The following is an 18,954-nucleotide window of genomic DNA, read 5'->3' on the forward strand; positions in this document are numbered from 1 at the left end:
TAAAGCAACTGTTCTTTAGCTGACCATGATAGCTTCCAACTGACAAAAACCATCAGCTTACACAAACTGATCTCCTTTTGTGAATTAACAACCTTCATTGTTTCATTAACAGTAACTGCTTAGGGATAAGCCTGAAAGTTTCCAGCAGAGTCTAAAGAGGGTTAAAAAAAGCTTTGAGAAATCCAAGCTTAGCTTTTGGGGTGGATAAACAAATGAAGAATGAAGGAAGCTACTTGGTGATATTTTTGGTTGGCTAATCGTCTTTATGTTATCTGAAGTCGAAAGTTTCTCCTAAGCCTTCACTGGTCTGTACATCTGAACTGAAAAAAAGTATTACTAGATATGTCTAATGGCTGTTTCCACAGCCATAACCATGCCCTTTTAACAGTACTTCCCATAAAAAAAGAAGATATTAGGAGGATGTTAGCAACTGAAGAATCAGAACAGTCCCAATCATTCACTCAATACATAACTGATCTCAAAGTTACCCCACATTCCGCCACTGCATGTAGAAAATAAAACACATGGTGAAGAACACAAAGAGAAATTTTGTACAGTTAGCCTATGCTTGTTATGCAAACACTGAAAGTTACTGAATGGCCACAAGAGTTGTACTTTGCAAAGCAGCACCTCCCTATGACCAGCCAGTTCTCACAAGCCAAGCCTTCTGGGACAGTGCTGAGTCCAGCTTTGTACCTAGACAGAGTTGTGCACATGGTACTTGGCCACAGAGCTCTGTTCATAGCCACTATGACAGACAATTCATATAATACTTTACCCCAGAAACAAAGTTAAAATAGGACTATGAGCCTGGGAAATGTAACATATATATCTGGGAATGCAAAACTTTTCTTAGGAATTAGCTTAGCTTTTTTTACCTTCTCATGTCCATCTTGGATCCTGCTTTGTACAGCCACAGGAGAACTAGAAAGAGCTTGTACAAAATGTTGCTGTCTTCCAAAGATTTATTTTAAGACCCTACTATCATGGAAATACTTTCATGAATAACTTAAGGCAAAGGTAGACGGTTTTTTTCTACATCATATAACAAGCACTTTGTACACATTAAACACAGTCTTGAGTGAACACCTAAAGAAGATTAAAAAAGTCAGAAATTATTTAGAAAGTGATCATCTGACCCCACACAATTTTTCCACAATGGTTGAAAACCATGACTATGTGTTAATTCCATTGCCAACACTAACATTCTTAAAGACACCTTCTACTCTGTTGACCTATGAGATTAGACAACTTGTCCAGTGGATTAAAGTAATTGTATTAATTCCTAGATAAATATGTCTAATGGGAATTCTGCCTGGTTTAGCCATCATGCCTGAGCTGAGGCACTTCCATCAAGTTGTCAATTATCTCCTGATAGGCTTTCACGATTCATGACCCTGCTGGGAAATGCTGGGTGGTGCTTTACCAGGTGCAGCACTCATACAGAGAGCTGGAGGAGGGAAGCAGCAGGGGAGGCACTGGGCAAATCTGTGGAATCTGACCTTTTGCTTTGGGCACCTCTGTGGATTTTTGCCTTGTCCCAGGTGGCCAACAGCCATGCTATTTTATAGAAATCCTTTGTTAAGTATGTGTGATATGTTGCAGCAAAAGATCCTAATGGATTGCACATCTGGCATAATAGGCAAACATGGCCCACGTGAGGCCCCAGATTTGTAGACCAGCAAGGACCTGTACAGGTGGGAAACAACCACTGCTTTAAGAGAAAATCTCCATCGTGCCAAACTAACATAGCTGCAGCAGAGTGAATTGTTGATGAGTAACTGCAAGAGCTGTTGACAGATGTATGGAGATAGAGCAGGTTTTCATTACACTACAGTGGCCAGTGCAGCAGATAAAGCATGAATGAAGAAACTTACCATTGACTAGCACAGATATTTCCTCCAAACCCATGAGATATATATATGCAAATCACATTTCTCTAAAGACTAAGGTATTTCCAGTGTTTAAACTGCTTTCTTTATGGTTATTGTAATTTGACAAAAGTGACTGGAGTCTGATACAGTTAATCTACATAAAAGAAGGGGAAGATCTACCACTTAGTTTAACTGGCACTCATTCCCCTTGAACGAATGAAGGCTTAGTGTAATCTGAAAGAGAGATAGATAAGAAAAATTACTAAACAACTCATTATAATGGAGTTTAATTTAGAGTGTAAAATTACAAATGGAAAAGTTTCAATTTTACCACTAGACAAAATTATCATATTCCAAAATTCTTCCAACACCAGGTCTTTTCTTGACACAAATTACTCTTCAAAATTTTAAGACTGAATATCCCATATAACTTTTTTTCTGATTAAGTCCTATCCGGAAAATTTCTCAGTAAAGGAATCTCATAGACAAAAGAGATGTCTTCTAGAATTGCTGATCTCTTATAAACTTTATGAAAGGATTCATACTTGAAACCCAACACCAAATCCTTCAAGAAAGAGGAATTTACACCATAAATGCCATTTACAGACAATCCCGTTCCTTTCTATTTCTCACCCTGAACTCTTGTGAGCTGTTTGACTGTACTACTTCCAAAAATGTGTCAATAAACTTATAGCAAACCAGCCTATAGAAATTAAGCTTTTTAGAGGATAGCTACTTGTGAAAATCATGGAAACAGTCTACTGTTATCATTCCTAATCCACAGAAAAATAATCTAGACAGACTAATGAACTTGTCTAGGGTAATAATGGGTCAGTGGTAGAAGCTGAAAGAACCTGACATTGCCACAACAGTTTAAAGCATGTTGGTAAACACAGCACATGGAAAGTATTTTAACAGAGCTACTAAAGCAGAGAGGGGTAAAGGCAAATATTGTCAGATTCCTCAGGGGAAAACCTACACTTTTTAGCACTGCCCTGTGACATAAACATTCCTTTTTCTGGTAAATTTCTGCTATAACCAGCTGCAAGAACAGCAGTCACATTATTTTGCCATTTCCTCATCACATTTTCTAGGACTGACAAAAGCTTCTGTAACTATTACAAAACCAAAACAAAATGAAATATATTATTCTAAAATATTAGAACATTTAAAAAACTGCTGTTTTCAAGAAGCATTTCCTGCAACTACAGCTAATTATTTTATTTTCAAAGCAAAAAGAAACACATTTTCTTTGAAAGTTCTGAAGTAGCTTTGGAAAACCTATAAGGGAAGGGATTGAGAACTTCGATCAAGTAGCCACAAAGAACATTCTGCCTTAAAAATTACAAAGAAAGGAAAAAAGAGGGGGAAAACAATTGCTAATTATCATCTTGGGAGCATTTTTAAGCGGACTGGCAAAACCAAAGAATAAAGTGACTCTGTGTCAAACAAAAGATTAAGTATCACTCCTTTATATAGTGACTCATAAATACTAGAAAACCTAAAGAACATTTTTAATAGCTCCTGTAAGGATTTAAAACTTTGGCCACAAACTGCAGAATCTTTCAACTAATTGATGAGCATTTCTCTTCTTACTGCATAAAATGAACTTTTGTGTATATGCATAGGATTCAAACTTTCCCCAAAACTGTTCACTGACTATTAGTTTTGGAATTCCCATGCAAAAGCAAGAGAAAGCAAAATTATAAGAGAATATAACATGACTTGGGTCATAGTGAGCTCAAGTCTATATGGAGAGGACTAGTTTTGTAGCAATCAGTTTTAAGCATTGCCTTTAAAAATAAATTTTAAAACAGACTGAAAACATCCCTTCTGACAAATCCTATCCAGTTATTTGTTTCTGAATATTTTGAATGAGGAAGATTTTGAGTATCAGTGATGAGGACTGAAAGAAAATTTTGGTTTCAATTTAGATGTTTCAACAGAATATTTCCCTATTTCTACCCTTGGGAAATAGGAATATGTATCAGCATAAAGCTTATGTATTTCTGGAGGAGTGCAAAGCAAACAAACAAACAAACAAACTTGTAAGCCATCTACACACAATTAGTTTGCACACATTAGCATTAATGAAGCCTGCCTTCCCCCTGACTGTACATACCACGGCAAGAGACCTCATGCCTGATACAGAACTCAGAATGTGTTGCTGCTGCTTGGATTTCCAGTATCTGAAAAGGTGCTCCTGAATTATTTTTCTCTCAGGGAAACTTGTCTCTTCTCTATTCCTATTACAATTTTAATGAAGCTTTTAAGTGTTTCACCTTTGATAACATTGTTCCTCTGTCAAATTGGCTTCTCCTTGACTGATGGACACTAAAGTAAGTAAGTAAGTAGAAAGGTGGACAGAAATTCCAAGCATATTAACGCAATCTGTGTGTCTTTTAAAATAAGTTTAAACTAAAACTAGTTTCTGAGATAACACCATCAAGATATTGTTACATCACTAAAGATCTTCTGTGAGATAGAAAATTAGCAAATTTTATCTACAGTTCAGGAATATCAAACCTATTTTCTGTCACTTTATGATCTGTGCTAAATTTTGACCTAAAAAACATTTATAGCCAGGCTATAAATTCTAGAAGTAAGTTTGAAACTAACATCTGTTTGTCAAGGCCACTTTAGGAGGATACTGGGAAGAAAGTATTAAAAATATTATTTTGTTGAATAGGTAGAGAGAAGACAACACTGAGATGTCTAAAAATTCCAAGTTTCAAGTTTTATCAGGAAGAGTTTTGAAATTAAATTTCTTCTAGAGTACAAAATAGAACTTGAAGAATTAGAAATGGAAGATACTCAGAAGGAAACACTATTATGCTAATCACCTGTAATTGCCAGACATAGGGTTTAATATATTTCTATTTCTCTGACTCATAACAAATTATCTGCTTCCAGTACTTGGCATCAGGTCTTTGGTTCTTAGAAGAAAGTTCCTAAATGCGTTGTCCCCTGGCCCCTCCACACAAGGAGAATTATACTGCTGAACCAGTCCATCCCCTTGATTCCTGGAGCCCCCAATGACTGTGACAGACATCCTGGCACCCCTTACAGTGCTGGGCTGACAGGATGGTACTTTCATGGTTCATGCCTGAAATATGGTACCAGCAGTCATGTGAGCACTTACAGATTAGATGCTACAACTGTCAGCTTATCTTTTCCCACCAGGTTTTTCTTAAGCTACCTCAGTGATCCAGATCTCAACAAGCTTTATTCTTGCTTGCTATTTGAGGTGTGCCCTGGGGTCTGAAGACTGCATTATAAATATAGTGACTGATCACTTTTATTAATGATGTTACCTTCGGAATGACAAGTTTGGTTTTACAGTGGTATCATACAAAAGGTAGTTCATTAAACAGAAGGCAGGGGACTTCAGCTTTCTGTAAAAAACATATCATTCACTAATTTTGAGGGACAGTATCTTCCCTTTTAGGATTGACAGGCGGCAGAAACAAGAACCTCCCAGTGCTTCACACAGGTTTTTATGATGATTTACCTTACAGGAGAGAGACATGACAGCATAACTTTCTGAAAGGTTAGTAATATCAAGAGATAAACAATGAAATATTAAAATATGCTGAAAGTTCTTCAGCTTATCCCCTGAACCCAAAAAAAATCTGCTGCCACTCAGCTGTCTAGGCGTACTAATCAATTGTTAACATTTCCCTAAATAATAATTGACAGTATGAAGACTGGTGAAATACACATTTATAAATCTTTCTTTCTAATAAGACACTCTACTAGACCTAGAGAGCAACATACGTACTGTTCAATCTCACTGACAAAGTAACTGTTCACATGGTTGAGAGATATGTGGGCAATTTGCAGGTCTTTCAGGTCCAGCGATTTTTTCCTACTTCATTTCCTCACTGGAATTTTAAAGATCATATATTTAGATAAGACTTTAAACTTTTTGGCTTTAGGTTATCATTGATCGCACTAAAACAGGAATAAAGAGTTGGGTCCTTGGGACAGTACAGAGCTAACATGAGAGACATGAGAGCAACTGTGTTTTGTCCTTCCTAAAAGAAAGCCTTCTATGACAAATTTACAGTCTTGGCATGTATAAATTAACAACATTTACGTTTGGCCTGCATTGTTCTTCTAAAGCAAAGGGCTATTTTGCAGAAACTAGTTAAATAAAAGTCTTGTCACATCTTGGCCTGATCTGTTGTATGTTTATGACAAAGTCTGGACTGACATATCTTGCCAATAGGCTTCTACAGCTAACTTGTATTTACACCTCTCTTTCCTTTAGATTTACATTTTTACAGGATATGTTTCTTGTGACAAAGCATGAAGGTAAAGACAAGCTCTTAATATATCAGATTATGAATTAGAAACACATTCCACTTCCACAATTTATCTAGTTTTTTTTCTCCTGATAATGACACTTTCTGATCTGGCTCTATTCACACCATAAAAAAGGTTTCCATCTTAATTTGAAGGAATATTCTAAACACCTGATATAAAAGGTTCATTCCTTGCTACAGAACAAGAAAGAAAGTCCCTTCAAGCATTATGTTTATATTATTCAATTATTTACAAATTAGCAGTGAACTCTCATCATCATGCTTAACTTGCATATTTTGTTTTCTCGTTTCCCTTATTAAAAAAAAATTAGAAGCACCTAGCCCACAATTTTGTGCTGCTTTGGCTGGTTTCTGAACTTTTTTAGCCATAATTATCTCACATGGAGAAAATTCTGAAAAAAAGTTTTAGCTTTTAAATATTAAAATGTTATATACCAAGAAATAACTTCATTCTTGCATTATGGCAGAATGACACAGTCCACAAAATCGATTTCAATGACAGTTTCTCTCCTATCACAGCAAACAGATATTCAGGTTGAATTCACTGATCCTTATCTTCAGGAAGATATGGCAGGACACATTTTCATAATTGGCATCTTCAAATTATTCCTCTTCTAACATCCAGTTCGGATTTTGCAACACCACCACCCATGATTTCTTTACACAGCTGTCCTTTTTTCAAACAAATCCCCTGCATTAACTAGCACTTCCTTCAAACAAATTTTCATATTCATATTTCTAATCAATTTTTGGTAGTAGTTCCTAAATGGTTGCATATATCCTCATAAAACACAGGACTATAAACCCTCTTTAATGCAATCCCAAGGGCAGTCTTCTGAAGTAACAGCTAATAGCATAAGTTAGCAATACTTTGAAGCATTAAGTGGAAGATAGAAATGGCAAAGCTGTATCCTGACTTTAGGTATGGTAATTATTTCTTATACCTGAGTGAACATCTGTGATCATTAGTTTTAGATTACAATTTCTCAGAAGAAAATCACTCTGATTTCTTAAAGCCACTCTGAAATTGCACATCATTAAAACTAGGTCGCATCCCAGTTCCAAATGTGTATTTGAGCTCAACAGAGCACCTATTAAAGAAACATTTGGCATCGTAAAAATTGCAGCAGATGGGCAAGGTGAAAAGAGGCACAGGGGTTGAATCTAGAATGTTAAAACGAAACAAAAAAACCCCTACCCTTTTCAGATCCTCTGTTCTAGCAAAAAGGCAACATACAGAACCACAGACTATGCTCTAGGCACCCACATATGGGAAGGGACCCACAAGCATCAATATCACCTCTTAGCCCTGCACAGAACCATTCTCAAGAGTCACATCGTGTGCCTCTTGTCCAAACGCTTCTTGAACTCTGTCAGGCTTGGTGCTGCCATCACATCCCCAGGGAGCCTGTTCCAGTGCCCACCCACACTGGGGGCAAAGAACCTTTTCCTGATATCCAACTTAAACCTCCCCTGACACAGCTTCAGGCCATTCCCTCAGGTCCTGTCACTGTCCCCTGAGTTTCCTCTTCCCAGGCTGAACAGACCAAGTGACCTCAGCCATTCCTCATCCTTGAGCTTCACTCAAGACTCCTCATCATTTTTGTTGTCGTCCTTTGGATGCTCCCTAATAGTTTAAGATCTTTTTTACGTTGTGGCACCCAAACCTGCCCCCAGCACTGGAGGTGAGGCTGCCCCAGCTCAGAGCACAGCAGGACAATGCCCTCCCTTGCCTGGCTGGCCATGCTGTGCCTGATGCCCCCCAGGACAGGGCTGGCCCCCCTGGCTGCCAGGGCACTTACACCTAAGTAGGCTTTCACTAGGAGTTTGTATTTCTGCAATTAACAATCGGCTGTAGCAGCCAGCTACCAGAGGAATGTATCAGCTTACCAAAATACTGCCTATAGCAAACATGAGAGAGTTAAATTTTTTGCAGCTACTGACAGTACTAACAGGGAGGAAAAATGAGGAAAAACATTACTTATTTTCTTTAATGCACAGAAAAACTAGCTTCCTTAAAAAAGACTTCTAGTATTTCTAGTTAGAAGATTTCTGAGCCATTTGGCTGCATCTCTTCATGTTGACGGGCTTGGAAGAAGTCTGTTGATGTGAAGCAGTAGGGCTTTGGGACTCACAAAAAGGTTAAGTCTGCATTTTCAGACACGTACATTTGGGGTTCTTTTAAATACCTTTTCTTAGAAAAAACATTAGCATTTTAAATTATTTGTGTATCACAGTAATATAACATTTAATCAAAATACTGTAACCATGCCCAGAGGATGAAGCAGCAAAGCAGAGCACCTGACAGACGCACTTATAAAGCTCACCCCGAGGGTTTGAAGCTGTCTGCTACACTACAAGCAAAACAAATAACTGTATTAAAACATGAATTCATTACTCCATGGAGGCAGTATGTTGATTGCTAACCACCAATGCCATGGAATGGAAGGTCACATATCAAAAAAGATTTTCTAAAATTTCACTTTTCATTACTCTGCCAAAATTTACAAGAAAAGGTACAAACGCTGCATACAGTAAGGACAGAGGAAAGGAGCTATATCATCTGGCTGATAAGAACAATTCTGCTGATCAATACAGAGCTATTTGACCTGTACAGGTTCCCCAGTTTTCATACACTCAACTTTACAACCAATGTGGGTTTTTTTCCACCTTTACTAATTTCTCCCTTTTTCCTTATAATTTCAGCAGATAGTCCAAAGACTTGGACTTAAGCAGGCACTGAAATTCTTTCATTTTAAATATCACAGGCAGCAAACCAAACATTTTAATTAGGATTGGTATAGACCTGAAGCTAAAAACACTGAGTAATGAGGAGTAAGTCAAAGAGCATTGTCTTCATTAATAAACCTACTAATAAATCTCTGCTGCTTCAGAGTAAGGTTTTATTCTCAGATTCAGGCCTTAGAGACCAACCTGAGAGGAGAAGGACACATCAACCCTTCTCGCTGCAGTGAGACCACAGATTGCTGACAACATGCCCTACCATGAGCAGGGCAGTGCCAGGGCAGAAATGGTTATTTAATAGGATCTACAGCTAATATAGTACCAATTTATGGTGATCTATATTGGAGTGCAAACCATTTTCTGGTCTGAAAAATAAACAAAACCACCTTTTTTAAATCCATCAAAGTTGCACCTAGAAACTGCATCTTCAAAATACATCAACACAGAGCTATCAAACCAATAATCAAAATATAAACAGATATTAATTGTGCTTGCTCTTCTTATTTTGGTTTTTTTTTGGGTTTTTTTTTTTTTTCCCTCCAACAATTGGGTTATATATAGTACCTAAAGTGTAACTGCAGGTAAGAAGTGGGATTATAGGTATCATGTAATCTGCCACAACTGCAGTCAGGACATAGTTTTATCTGAAAGTATCCTAACACTGAGTAAGAAGCACAATTTTGAGCAAGTAAGGGATTTTTCTTCCCCTTTTTCAAACTTCAGTACTAGAGAGGAAATTCTGAAAAGATTTATTCTACAGATTTGTAAAACAGAAAGCAAATTAAAAATTTCCAAAGTTTACCTCTAAATTATTAACAGTTCTTTCCTATTTTGAAGGGCCTGGGATGATAATAGTGCTAATTTATTTTGACTACAAGGTGTCCTGACAAAGGGAGGGCTCATAAATACTTAAGATCAAATTACAAAATTAGCAGATATGTACCATCTGGCCAGCCTAAAACTTTGCGCACTAGTATCAGTCTAGTATGAGGCAGCCAAGGACCCTAGGCACTTACCTTGCCTCTAAATCCATTTTTGCAGCCAGTACCAAGGTCCCTAAAGTTAGCCAGCTTTTACAGAAGTTGACTGAAAAAATTAATCGTGCTTTTCCAAGCAAATGTGTCACTACCAGAACAAAGATATACGGAGGAGGTGTGATTGGGATATTTGTGTTTGTTTTGAGAGAGTTTTTAAATTTTGGGTTTTGGGGGGATATTTTTTCTTTTCTAGCTTGGTGTAGGGAGGGTTGGGTTGGTATGGTATTGAGTTATGTGAATCAGTAAGAGATCAGAGGAGGGGCAAAGAAGCAAGGTAAAATATATATTATGCATGTACCTTCTAACTGAAAAGGGTTTAGAATTGAGATAAAGATACATAGTTTGGTAATTTTTGTTCTGGAAGAAATTGGGATTTTCTTTGTAACTAAACAGGATTGTGTAATCATGGAACCTGGTGTCTTTCAATCCATATTCTACACCAGAATATCCCACAACCTATCAAGTTCTTGGCTAACAGCTCAGATCAGAAGAGGTAAAAATGTAATTGTTTAAACAAAGAAACAAACAAAAATCACTCCACAAGATTCCTAATGCAGACTTTCCACAGATTTCAAATTATAAACAGCCAAAAACGCTATACATGAAGTAGTCGAAGAAGCAAGAATTAAAACTCAAAAAATTGGCATTTATTTTGTTTTAAAACTTCTGAGAGATATTTTGTGGTGATGTTTTGCTACTTTTAATAATGTTTTAAGGAGAAAAGTTTCTAAGTATAGAGACAGAACTAAAATAAACATATATTTTAGGAATAAACCATAATCTCAAAATCCCTACTAAATGAACACTGCTATTGATGCAACCTTCATTGTACTCTACAGCAGTACAAGCTGCCCAGGATACTTTTAAAACATGCAGACTAAAACATGCAAAAGATTTATTTATCACCCCCGAAGTCCTGTTTTCTGGGAGAGGAAGAATTTACAGAGGCTCAGTAGAATTCTACCCTCTCTTTTCCCTTGGTCTCTCACTGCCTTTATTAATTCAATATGTCCCTACACAGTCAGTATCTCAGTCTAAAGACTTTGTTGCGATGGGAATTTATTTCCATATTTTATTGTCAAGGAGATTTTGGTGATTAAATGTCACAGAAGCTCTGACTTTTGCACAACCTAATCAAATCTACAACCTTAAAAAAAAAATCTGTGTATGTGTTTGAAAGTCTTACAGTTCTGATCATAAAAAGGTACATATGTTCTACCTGGCATTTAAAAGCCAAGTACAAAAATTCTCTCTCCCTTCCCCCAAAACCTTCTGGATAATTTTAACATCATTTCCGCATGCACATTTTCAATTAGTTTCCTAGAAACTCAAGAATAAAATATATTTTGTTTTTCCTTTCTCCCAATGAGGACTATCCACAATATCAAGAGGTTCTTCTCTTTTGTAAGTGACATTCGAGGTTAGTCAGGATGAAAATTCATCTAGTAGTAACTGACCCATAAAGACAGCTACAAAATTGCAAGCATGGGTTCCTTCCCTCCCCATACCTAATCTATATTGCAGCTGGAAAAAAGAAATACATGCAATAGGTACAAAATATTGTTCAGTTCCTCTAGTAAATATGCCAAAAAGTGTTTGCTGTCTTCTATCACAACTGGCTATTTCCACTGTAAACCTCATACTTGTACTTCTTCCCTTTTTAATATTGGAACTGTCTACACAGGTTAATGTTTAGAACTACTCACTTAGGAAAAGTGTGTATATAATCCTTAAATCATTACGATTTACATGAAACTGAGCATAAACCAGAAAGTTCAAAATGAAACCTAGTATCAGAAAGAAATCTCCCTTGTGGCTCAAGGTTTCTGTATGGTTCTGTTCCTTAAAAGAAGTTCTCACAAGTTCAGAACCAGATCTCATGTTTGTGTACCAGGAATGGCTCTGTCTTGTGTAGGACTCTGGGAACACAACTGAGAGTGCAGCTCTCTAGAACAGACTCAGGCAACGCTGTCAGAGGACTAAGTGCTGAAACTTCATGTGACCACAGTTAAGATGTTCAAAAAATCAGGAGACTGATCTTCACACTTGCGGCAGCCTTTCCCAAAGGTGCTGTAACAAACTGCTGGAAGAACTCAGAGCATCCCGAAGCTGCACCTGCTCCCTAATCTATCTGACTCTGATTGAGGACAGATTTCCAGGTTGTTTTTTTTTTTCTGATTTCCAGGTTTTCCCCTCTTCTGGCACTATTATTGTATGCCCTGACTTCTGGGAGCAAGAGGTTTAGCTTGCTGTTTAGCTGTGACTGACCAAGTGCAATGGGTTCATTAGGTAAAGCTCACCAGGACTTACGAGCATACCGCACTTCATCAAACCAGGACGTTTAGGTGTCCAAACATGACATTAGGAGGCTAATGTAAAGTACTTATGATTGAACACACAGTATAAAGTATAAACTTTCTGTGTGGCATTTAACAAGCACAGTCCATACTCAATGAATCCAACCATGAATGCATGCATTTTAACAATGGTACTACACTAGGTTTAAGCAGAAAGGCATAATTCCTGAGGCAAACCTGCACAAAAGAAATTACACCAAATTGAAATGTTTAACTCATTAAAACACCACTGAGCTTTAGCACTGGATGGTGTTTTTCCATTCCGTGGCCAGTACCTGGTCAACTGACCCATGGGAGAAGCAGAGCCAGAAGGGAAAGGAACACTGCTTTCTAGCTGGTGAACAAATGGAAAACTGAAGATCAGCCAAAGCTACATATATATACTTCTTATCCCTCGAAGTTTGCAGAAACTCAAGTCCCCTTACCACAGCATAAAACACATTTAAATATTAAACATATTGAACATTGATTAATCATACCAAAAATCATGAAATTTAACTGTTCTTTAATATTGGTATTTTAAACAGGAAATTGTCAGCTTCTAGGGAAATAGTTTTACAGCATTTCTTTAATTAAGGGAGCTAACTAATCACCAAGATGAAAAAACCTACATCTGTAATAATGTCTAATACTCTGAAACTCAGTTGTTAGACAATACGATAAGCTTGGTGCTTTCAACTGATCCCTTAAATATTATGAAACCATTAAAAATTAGGAGAGTAACGTTTTCTGACTGATATTATTTGCAAAGATTTTGTACAGTCTAAAGTAGCGAGCCCAGTACCCTGTAATTAAAAACCACCATGAAAAAGTCATGCTGTTGATGTCAGTAACTGGCATGTAACCTCAGAAAAATAAATGCTAACAAAAACTATGCAAAGCCTGTGGAAACTTTCTTAACTTGTCCCTTTTCAAGAGATCCCTTTTAAGCCAGGGAGAATGTGCTGGTTTTGTCTGAGATAGAGGTAATTTTCTACATAGTAGTTAGAATGGAGCTATGTTCGGATTTGTGCTGGAAACAGTGTTGATGTCACAGGGATGTTTTAGCCATTGCTGAGCAGTGCTCACACAGCATCAAGGCTTTTTCTACCCCTCACACCGCCCCACCAGCAAGAGGGCTGGGGGCGCACAAGGAGCTGGGAGGGGACACAGCCAGGGCAGCTGATCACAGGGATGTTTCAGACATATAGCATCATGCTCAGCATATAAAGCTAAGGGAAGAAGCAGGAAGGGGCAGATAACCAGAGTGATGGTGTTTGTCTTCCCAAGTAACAGCAGGGCATGATAGAGCCCTGCTCTCCTGGACGTAGCTGATCACCCTCCTGCTCATGGGAACCAGTGAGTGAATTCCTTGCTTGCTTTGCACACACAGCTTTTGCTTTACCTATCAAACTACCTTTATCTCAGTCTCTGAGTTCTTCCCTTCCCCATCCTAAGGGGATGGAGTGAGCAAGGGGCTCTGTGGGGCTGAGGTGTCAGCTGAGGTTAAACCACAAAGAAAAATGGAATAACACAGCATACTTTGTATGCTACCATGCAGTGTAAATCTTACACAGGACCGAAGACAGTAGCAACCTTTCCGGGGCAAACTAACCTCTCTCTGGTAAATTGAAGGTTCTCCACAGTTCCTGTCAATATGAAAAGTCTTCTCTCTTTTGTTATGTACTTATTCATTTATTAAAGAAGACTGTCTTTTTCATCCTTCTAGAGAGGCATTCTCAAATATAGGCTTCTAAATATTACTGTAGACTTCAAGTGGATAGATAAAAGTAACGGGGATTTTAGTGACAATTCCAATGAAGACATTATAGATTTAACATTAAAATATAATCCATATTATGCCAGTGTCAGCGACTTCAGCAAGGCATCTTATGATTCCTCATTTTTAAGAAGATACAACTCTGATAAATTTGCCTTAGGATGCTGTATTTCTGTCATATGTGATCTGTTACAGTGGTTCAAATCACCCCATGAAAATATTTTCAGGAAACAACAGCTATTTATACATATTGATGTGCAATTCAGTACCACTCCACTGACATCACAGAGACCTGCAGGAGATCAGTATCTCTGAGAAGATAGTAGAGGCTAATCTTGTTTTTCTTATTTCAGGATCAAACAGAAAAGCAACAAGGAGCTGTGGGAACTACAAGAAACAGCAGTATTAGCTGCTTGAAATTGTCAAGGGAGAAGTAAATTGGAAAAAGCTTCTTTTGTCTAGGAAATATTGGGGGGGGTGGGGGGAGTGATGGTCAAGACCACACAAGCCTCATGCTGTTGACATCCAGCAGAGTGAAGAGAAAAGCATCAGGCTGGCTCATCTGCAAATATGACCAATGTATGTGCAGGCACATTCGTGTCATCATCTTCAGCATTTTGTACAGCCTTAAAGCTGACAGGAAAATTAACCCCCAGCTGACTACTGCAGAATGAGAGATGCTAGGGGCCCCAGCTGGCAATGGAGCCCCCAATCTCCTCCACAGTTCTTGAAATGCTAAGGGTTACCCAGCCCACAAACGCAATATTTAACAGCTCAGTGCACTTGAATATGTGGCTCTTGTTAGACAAAATGAACCCGTGAGAGGTCAAATCACGTTTTGAATCTGTAAGTTATTTATTATTTTTAACTGGAATAAAAGCAGTCTCTGTGAAAAGCATATTTACTAAATATCTGACTCCAAGGATGAAGTCTGTACTGCAAGGGAGTAGCTGCTACCCTAACAGTCTAAACACTGTAAATACTATACTTCAAAGACATGGAGACAAGAATGGACCATGACCACCCAAAAGAGAAATAACTTACAAAATAATAGGTTTCTGATCAGTTGTGCCAAAATATCAAGACTTCTGGGTAAATGCAGCATAATAAAATTCCTTAGATGGTGAGAAATGAGCAAAAAATAAACCACTGAGTTAGATTTTAAATAATGATGAAACACTACTGCAAAATAGCATAACTTGCAACTGAAGAAGAGATGAACAATAAGCAACATTGACTACCACATTATTAAGGCTTTAGAGCTCCTCAGAAGAGAAGAATAAAAATTTAAATTTAAATCAAGGGCAGCGTTTTATTTTGACACTGCTTTTCAAAGCACAATAGTTCTAAAAGTAGCAACTTAAAAGACTAAAGAATGCAGAAAGCGGCTTACTTGAAGTTTCTCAAAAATCAGCAGTTTTATCTAATACCCAGCAGCATATCACCCACAAGTAAGACCATTCCAAGACCATAAAAGAAAGAAGAGTTTTATAAAACTTGGTTTGGTGGTTGATCACATCATCCATGGAGGCCCCAGGTTTATATCATTACCTTAAATAAAATATAGGCCTCCAATAAAACTGTCTTTTACAAAACCAATACTGTTATAATAGCACAGGAGGCTAGATAAGGCATCCTGCAATCCAATTTGTGGTTTATGTTAAGCTATAGACACCAATAACTAATTCCACATGTGAGACAGACCTCCCAGAGGGAGATTTTAATCAAATAAGTGATGGGAAAAGATACATTTCCTTATTTTGGTATAACAAACCCCCTGTACTAACAATATGTTGATCTGGTAAAATGTTACTGTATTGTAGCAGTGCAACATTAGCAGAATTTATATCTGGTTTAATTATTTCTGTACAGCAGCTTGTATACGTAAGCCACAGAGCATAAAAACTTTCTCACTGCCACTACATTAAAAATTATTTTAAATGCATTTGCCCCATCTTTTTAACTGCCAATGTTATTCAGATCCACTCACACTTTGAAAAAAAAAACAACCAAAGAACCAAGCAAACAAAAGAAAACCTAAAAAACCCACAAGGTGAATAAAGAGCAGCACAGTTGGGTTTGAATCAGCTTTGTATTATTAATTGGACAGACGACTGTTGATTAATGCTTCTGCACTCAAGCTGAATATTGAAAGTACAAATAATTAAGCCTCTGTATTTGCATATTTTCTGTAATAACAAACTTGATCACAGCTCTCTCCCATATTCAAGCTCTGCCCCCCCAGTCCTACACTTCTGGTGGTTTAACTTGCACAATTCCAGCTGCTGACAGGTATAGTCTCTGATACCTGTCACACCTGGCAACTCAATCTGCATACCCGCTATGCAACTTACACTGGAAATTACTCAATGCCTAGAACGCCAAAAACTAAAACAAAAGTCTAACTTACTTCAACAAGGAATGCTTTACCCCAGTAGAACACCACTTTTTCAATTACTCTCATTCCAGACAACTCATTTATGACTGCAATAAATATAATGTCATCAAAATCTTCTGAGTCAAAGACAGTGAATACCTTCATGTCAGCCAGTCAGAATAAAACAGAGATAACCAAATGAAATGGAGTCCAGACTGACAAACTTTTCCAGCCAGGGCTAGAGCATCACAGGCGGACAGGGATATAAGACTTGGGAAAAGAAAAAAAATCAACAGCCAAGTTCTCCTGAATAACCAACAGACATGACTGAGAAAAGCGCTGGACAGTTTAATAAGTGGCTACAATACAAATTTTTAAGATACCTCAAGAATAGCTTCTAAATAAGGGGTAGCATTAATCTGCTCAGCTAGTGGTCCAGCTTTGCAGCTACCTTGTTCAGAAGTCCTGCCAGTCTACTCAAACTGCACTAGGATGTTTTCATGTTCTGAATGTGACAAATCAGGATGCATTTGATAACTGGTCTTGTGCTGTAGCCATCATTTTATATCACTGGATACTTGGCCCAAAGATAAGAACACAATGGAAAAAAATAGGCTTGTCACCCAACACCATATCCTACCATCAGCTGGAGCATTTTTCAAGTTGCTTGAACCAGTTCATACTTTATTGACCATCCTGAAGATGGTCAGTAGTTTTAATGTTCTTTAAACACAAATAATTGTGTCTCAGTTTCCCCAGTGGTATATTCAGTCATAGTTTTCAAAGCTGAAAGCCACAGTCTGGCAGCATACCAGCCCATGTCTCAGCCAGCCACTCCCCCAAATCCGTCTCTCTCCATTCCTTGTTTCTGTGCCCACACTGCATCTTTCCTCTCACTGTTAGCCAGTACAGCTATTTGTAGGGCAATGACAAGGACTGAATATAACTGAACTGACTCAGCTTTAAAGTAACTCCTAAAAGATGTATCTGGGATACTTGGGAAAGGGGTGTAGTATTTAAAGGTTGTTTTTTTACCTGCATTTCCTCTCAGTTCAGTTTGCAGCACAGCCTAGGAAACAGCTGTATCAGCTTGTCAGGGCTGAGCTAAAGGTTAGGTAGACTGAAAGGGACAGGATCTTTTACTGTTCCATTACAAAGCATTCAGTTACTGCTTACTTAGGTAAGTAAGGCTTGGCCTAAAAAACTTTTAAATTATTTTCCTTTCTTTCTTGGCTCCATTCTACACTATTGCCCTCCAACACACTACAAAAGGCTACAACTTTTTCCTCAACTGACCTTTTTGATGTCTTTTTTTTCCCCTTTCTCCTGAAGTTGCCCTCTCCCAATATTAAACTAGGAAAACACAACAAATTCCAGAACAGGTATATGGACACAAAATTCTTCCTAATTTGTTCTGGCTGAGCAGCCAGAACATATGTGCAAGAAACATGCAGCCTAGTAATTTAGTGAATTAAAAAATGCATTTCTGGCCAATTAATCAAAATATTCATATTTTCATTCAATGTAGTCTCTTCCCCATAAAACTGTCTCCAGCAAAAATTAAATCTCCACAAAGGTCCGTAATCCACAAACAGAATTACTATTTCTAGCATTACAGATGAAAAAATAAATTTTCAAAGACACCGGCTTTCTATTCAAGACAACTCTGATACTGGGTGCAAAAACAGCTCACAAGCCAGGCGTCCAAATTTAGAGCTCCACACCTAGGAAGAGAGAACTTGTGTTCAAAAAGTTTGGATGTGGAAGCTTGGATTTCACCTGTGTCATTCAGGTCTCTTCTGGACCAATTTTACTCTGGCCCTGGCATGGAAAAGGAGGGAAAAGGTTTTCTCAAGTTTTCTCAATTAAAAACCCCACCAGAAATATCTGCAAAGATTGTGGGTTTCAGCAATGAACATTCAATAATAAAAACTTTCTAGATGTTCAAAATTTTCTGTACTATGAATCTTTTTACCACTGTCTAAATCCATAGGATAGGGTATCACTTAACTAAACTCCTTGAAGCACTTGAAAAGGTTTTATCTTTGTGCCTTTCAGCATAAAGTCTGCTGTTTCCTTTAAAGGAAAAGATAAATACAACAACCTAATCAGTGTCCTGTTAGTTTCTGCTCAGTATTAGATGCACTATGCACCATACAGTATTTGGCTATAGACACTCAGAGGTCTTACATATGTCATTGTACACAAGTAAAAAAAAAATAAAATACGTGTGTATATATATATGAAATTATTCTTTCCTTTTCCATTTTGTCAGAAAAGAGCATAATAACTAAGTCAACACCTTAGAGCAGTTTAAGAGGAAAGTACAAGTGACTGGGTGTTTTGGGGTTTTTTCTCTACTATTTTCTTTTATATTACAGCTATTGAGTCTGTACAAACAGAAATCATTACTGCTTTATCAAAAACTACAATTTCTTTTCAATCCATTTCGAAAAGAAATCAGAATTTTCAAATAA

The 18,954-nt window shown here is 37.6% G+C and overlaps 1 protein-coding gene across 2 annotated transcripts in view; it reads right to left on the minus strand.

Moving 5' to 3' along the window:
• The window catches only part of TMTC2 (transmembrane O-mannosyltransferase targeting cadherins 2), a 236,821-nt gene that overhangs the window by 115,862 nt on the left and 102,005 nt on the right, over positions 1-18,954 (minus strand). The window lies entirely within an intron of this gene.

The sequence above is a fragment of the Prinia subflava genome, chromosome 4 (assembly GCF_021018805.1).
Source record: "Prinia subflava isolate CZ2003 ecotype Zambia chromosome 4, Cam_Psub_1.2, whole genome shotgun sequence".
In the NCBI taxonomy this organism is placed as follows: Eukaryota; Metazoa; Chordata; class Aves; order Passeriformes; family Cisticolidae; genus Prinia; species Prinia subflava.